This window comes from Barbus barbus, assembly GCF_936440315.1.
Source record: "Barbus barbus genome assembly, chromosome: 29".
NCBI lineage: Eukaryota > Metazoa > Chordata > Actinopteri > Cypriniformes > Cyprinidae > Barbus > Barbus barbus.
This window is the reverse complement of record NC_136757.1, coordinates 11,775,634-11,781,740: the sequence shown is the minus strand read 5'-3', so window position 1 is coordinate 11,781,740 and position 6,107 is coordinate 11,775,634.

The window sequence follows — 6,107 nt, the reverse complement described above, 5'->3', positions numbered from 1 at the left end:
AGACTTGCACAAACCTGCAATAGGATCCATTCTGTTAACACACACGTTCACCAAGAAGGAAATTATCACTTAAGGACACACACACATACAGACTCCATTTCTTCAAATCCATTTACATCCACACACTCTCCATCTTATCACTTAAACAGCATGTGTTTCTGATCAACAGTGTGGAGTTGCAGTTTCAGTGAGGCCATTGTTAATTAAAGGCTGTGTAACTGTATCGGGTGTGTGCTGCTAACTCAGGGACAGAATGTAGGGGACTTTCAGACAACTCCATAAACAATGTGTGCTTGCTGAGAGATCTCGCTCCTAATTTTAGCGTGGAGCGGTTCGGTGGTGTTTTGTTTGTGTCGGGTGAGTCAGACGAGACTGTAATGCTTCAGCAAGTCAGCACAGTCAGTCTCACACTGTTCTGTTCTCACTCTCATGTGAAGTTGGTCACTAGATTAGGAGGTGAAAAAAAACTAACAAAAGTTGGGCAATCTTGAATGCAATTCACAGAGATCCTACAAATGTTATTGAACATTCAAAAAAGACACACTTCAAAGAGTGTTTTCTTAACTTTTTTTTCTTTCTGTTTTCCAGTCAATCAGCATAAACTTATATAATTATAAAATATAATTACATTTAAATTTTACATGGTATAAGACTTGCTTACTTAATTTTCTTACCACAATGGCCACTTCTTTTAAAAGATTAGTTCATCCAAAAATGAAAATTTGCTGAAAATGTAGTCACCCTCAGGCACTCCAAGATGTAGATGAGTTTGTTTCTTCATTGAACGTATTTGGAGAAATGTAGCATTTCATCAATTGCACACACAATGGATTCTCTGCAGTGAATGGGTGCCGTCAGAATGAGAGTCCAAACAGCTGATAAAAACATCACAATAATCCACAAGTAATCCACATGACTCCAGCCAATCAATTAACGACAAAATGCTGTTTGTAATAAACAAATCTGATGTTTTTAACTTCAAACTGTTGCTTCCAGTTAAAACGTGTCCATAATATCGCTTTCTCCAGTGAAAAAGTCGTCTTGTCTGAATCAGGAGAGATATAAGCAGAAATCAAGCACTGTTTGCAAGTGACAACCATCCAAAAACAGTTCTAAACCATTCTGTTGGGGGATTTTGATGTGAGACAACAGTGGATGGATTTTTTCACTGCATTATGGATTATGGCTTCAACCAATGGTTTAAATTTAAAATGCCGTAATGATTTACTTGATTCTTGAAAAAAATTGTTTATTGATGTACTGGAGTCATGTGGATTACTTGTGGATTATTGTGTTATATGTTTTTATCAGCTGTTTGGACTTATTTCTGATGGCACCCATTCACTACAGAGGATCCACTGGTGAGATGTAATGCTACATTTCTCCAAACCTCTTCCAATGAAGAAGCAAACTCATCTATATTTTGGATGGCCTGAGAATGAGTACATTTTCAGCTAATTTTTATTTTTGGGTGAACTATTCCTTTACATTTAAACCTTTCAAATAATATTAATAGGCCTAATAATAATACAAAAAAAAAAAAAAAAACGTTCACAAATTTGCTTAAAGAAAATTCGCTTATTTTACCGGAAAATAAGTCTTTTTTTGTTAAAAAATAGTGTTTACAGTAACGTAAAACTGGTTAATGTTGTCCATTAATTGTAATCCATGTGATGCTTTACTGATTCATTCATGGTCAGACACAAGCTATCAGTATAGTATATGCTCAGTTCTCTTTCTGTTTCAGTGAAACATCCACATTTGGAGTAATAGTTTCCTAAATTGTGGGTTATTATTAAATAACCACCATAAAATGTACTTAACATGCCCAATTTCCAACATGCACAGTTTGCAATTGGCACTGTCCATTTTTTATGTTTTGTGTGTGTGTGTGTGTGTGTGTGTGTGTGTTTCAAGGTGATTATAGTTTGTGTGTAAAACAGCACTTAATGTTCATGTGATTGGCCCATTGCAACTTTGCATTGATAGACTGTGTCCAAACCAGCGAATAACAGACCGCTTTGAGATGAAGCCTAATCTTTCATGAATAGTTATTGTGAGAATGAGCTCATATATATATATATATATATATATATATATATATATATATATATATATATATATATATATATATATATATGTAAGGCCATATATTAATATAAATTGATTGGAATTGATTAGATTATGTTTGGAAAAAATGAGAATCAATAAATCTGAGCATTTGCAAACATTTAGCAAAAAATTACAGACATTTAAAACTCTTGCAAAACTGCAACGACACTGAAACATTTCCTGGATTAAAAAAAATAAAAATATACTGTATGTATGTATATATGTGTGTGTGTGTGTGTGTGTAATATAACACACAGATATAATTATTATAAATTAAATATATATTTGTTTATTTATTTATTAATTTAATTATTTTGTATTAATTACCCAGAATAATGGATTAACTCATTTACATTAGGATTTACATATTAATGTTGTCCTCTTTAGCCACTTTGAGGAGTAACAGCTCAAAAAAACAGGGACAGCAACCAACAATAACAAAAATAAATGCAAACACTTTTCCAAATTTAGTCAATCAGACTTGATTTTATATGTCAGGAATTGATTGGATTTTAAAAAGTGGTTGCACTTTATTTATTTGTTTGGAATAATGAGCACCAATAAATCTAAAAAAGTATCTGTGAACATTTTGCAAAAATTACAGACATTTAAAATGTCATGCAAAACTGCAATGACACTGAAAATGATTTCCTGAATGTGTTTTTCTGAAAGCCAGAATACTTCTCTGCAGATGACTGGAATGTTCAAACAGATGAAGAAGACAGATTTTTGAGGTCTCTTACCCTGTTCGACCAGTTCAGATCATTCTGCATTTCTGTGATAATATTTTTATGCAGTTACATATATACAGGCCTCTGGGTAACCGATTGAGGAATAGCATAATAGCAGCACACATGTGCTAGCAATAAAGTTTGCCAACATATATAGCGACGCGTACGGCCTCTCTGCCTTTGAACTTCTGCCCTGTTTGAGTTGGAGAGTACTTTTTAATTTATTTTCCTATTCTTTTACCCTCTGTTCTCTGCCAGTCACTCCATTTTCAAGATTCATTTTCATAGCTATTTATTATCCCTCAAAAAAAAGAAAGAAAGAGAGAGAGGGAGGGTGGAAAGAGAAGAAAAGAGAGTTGAAATGCCATCAGAAAAGGAGGGGAGGAGATTTTGTACCGCTTCCCAAGTTTTATGTTCAGCAGAATTAAAGTTGACTGTTTAAATGCAACTATCCGTGAGCGTCTCCTCTCTAAGACTTTGTGTTAATGAATTTAGCATGCTAGTTTTGGCAGCGCACTGCAGTATATACTGTATGGTTCTTTTTGGCTGATAAAGGACTGAGACTTGGGTTTTCAAAGTCATCTCTCTAATCCATCTCTCTTTCACTCTCTCACCCAACAAGACTTGTTTTCAATGGAAAAACAGTTAAAAAAAAACTACAAGTGAATGTATTACCAAACAAGATGAATATTTCCCTGAATCATTTAGAATTTTCCTTGAATTGGTATAATAATTACCTCGATGCTTTCCATTTCCATTCTATCTTTGAGTGTAATCTTGGCCAAAAATTTTATATTTGATACTTAAACTGACAGATGCCTATGTAAACACTCTCAAACAGATCAATAAAAGAGTGTGTGTGTGTGTGTGTATTTGAGAGAGACAGAGGTGGTAAAAGAGAAACCAGACTGATGTGAAAGTATCATCTGTTCTCAAACAGACACATGCGTCATTAAACTTATCTTCAATATTTATGACTCATCTGTATCTCTCATTCAAAGTCACTTTCCGCTGTCGTGACATCAACCGGAACTTACACACACTGTCACAGCGCCTTGTGTGTGTATTAAGAGAGTTTGGGTGACAGATTTACTCTCTGCAGTGTCAGCAGTCTATGTTAACCATTAATTATCAAGAGAACATTATAATTATCTCTACCCTGCATATGGAGTTCAGCATCTTCACCAGCAGTCTTTCTCAAATACAAAGCCCCCTGGATTGTACTCTGTCTCAAACAATTGCTAAACCACATGCAGATAATTTTCATTATGCATGTCAGAGGCTGTATTGTGTTTGATTGAGCTCTGTGTTTTGCCCAAGGAACTTGCATGTGGATTCAAGTCTTTTGAGATGCAGCGTCTGACTGTTACTGACTGTCAAACATTATTTAGGATGGTTAAGCTGTTAATGATCTATTTAGAGACATTAGTTACACAGACATTGATTTATCCTACCCAAGCAGATGAACGTTTTATTGCTTAAAGGTTGCTCTTTCATAACTCAGGAAACTTAATTGAGCCCTCTCTTATGTTTTAAATGGTTTGTGCCAGATGTTTTTCCTTAAGGCAAATAAAAATAGACCCAAATTAGATAATTGTTCATGTACAATGTAGTGTATAGGGCTATTAAATTAATATAGATAGCATAGCTCAGATCATTTGGTCTTGGCAGAATTTGATGAGAAATGTTTAAGCATATATTGAGAGCTCTGCATTTTGTACACTTTTTGTTGCACTTACTGTAAATAATACTTCCAAAGAACGAACACACACACACACACACACACACATGCACACATATATATAAGTATATATATATTTGAATATAAGATTTTTGGATTTAGCATTAAACAAAAATGCATTATAGTTTATTTTTTATATTAAACATAAAATTATATTATATATTGTATTGTATATATTACTTTTATTGAAATGTGGTTAAAGTGTACTGCCAAATATTCTAACAAGCATTTATGGTCAACTAAATTTTTCTGTCTTAATATATTTGTAATAACCAATTTATAATGATGAAGTTGCAATTTAGTACATTTAAAATATATTACTTTAAATGTAATATCAAATATCAGTGCAGTTAAAATGTTTAAATCAGTGAGTGTTATTATAAAAAGTGTACTTCATTAAAGCATGATTTATTTAGTAATTGAAAAAGTTCTCAATTATATCTTGACATTAATTTGACAGTTTTTAAAAGTGTACTTAAGCGTGTTAAAAAGCGCTAAACTTAATCATAAATACACTACAAGTCGACAGCCAGAACAATTAAGTGCACTTCTTTTTCACAATAGTTATTGGGGTCTGTTTCTCAGAAGAAGCAGGAGCCTTCTCAGAGATCCAGAGGAATCTCCATTTGCTTTCCATTTAATCTCATTGATGTCTAGGAGGGAAACAAATCTTATTTCCAATATGAAATGTTGATTTCAAGCCTCTTCAACCTAGTAATCATTAACAATGTTTTGCTGGAGATCTCATATCTTTTACCTTCCGTCACCTCAGTGTGTTGTTTTCACATTCTAATGTGTGATAGCAGAGTTTCTTTGCCTAAGACAACACATTTGCACCGGATTTCAGTATTTATGAAAGCCACACATGCTGGGTGGGTATTTGTGAGGCCCTCCTTAAAGACGGCCTCTGCTGTTCTCTAAATGTAGGATCAACTTTGTCTGCGCTGGAGATGTTTTCTCTTGAAGCCCGAGACCGTCTGCTTTTCTCCTTTAGGCATGCTCTACTCTGTCATCTGGATCCAGAGCAGGCATTTTTGTGGACGGTGGCATGAGATCTGCTGGTTTTATCCAAAGCGCTCCAAACCCTAAGTGGTAGCATTTATCTCCTGAGGTGGTCCGGCTCTGGTGCGCTCCAGAGTTTTGTGACCTCCTTAACCATGATGTAGGTGTTTTACTGAACCATTCATGGATGTGTATGAAATCAAAAAGCGGGTCGATAGTTTATGTTTCCTTCCTGTGCATGCAATATTTTAAGCAACCAACATTAATGTGTTTCTCGCTCTGTGTATTTCCAGCCTGGGTGTGCATGTGTGTGTTGACTGTTGGGTTAATTTCACGAGGGGGATCAGATGAAGTAACCATCACACAAGCTCAGACATGGTGAAGCGTGTTGGAGAACGTTAACTCCAAAATTGGAAAGAGGCTCAGAAATGAAAATACAAGTGAAATACTTTTCATTCTCAGTTGCGGTTGTTTAAAATATGAAATTGTTTGGAAATGGATCCATGTGTTGTTGTTTGCTG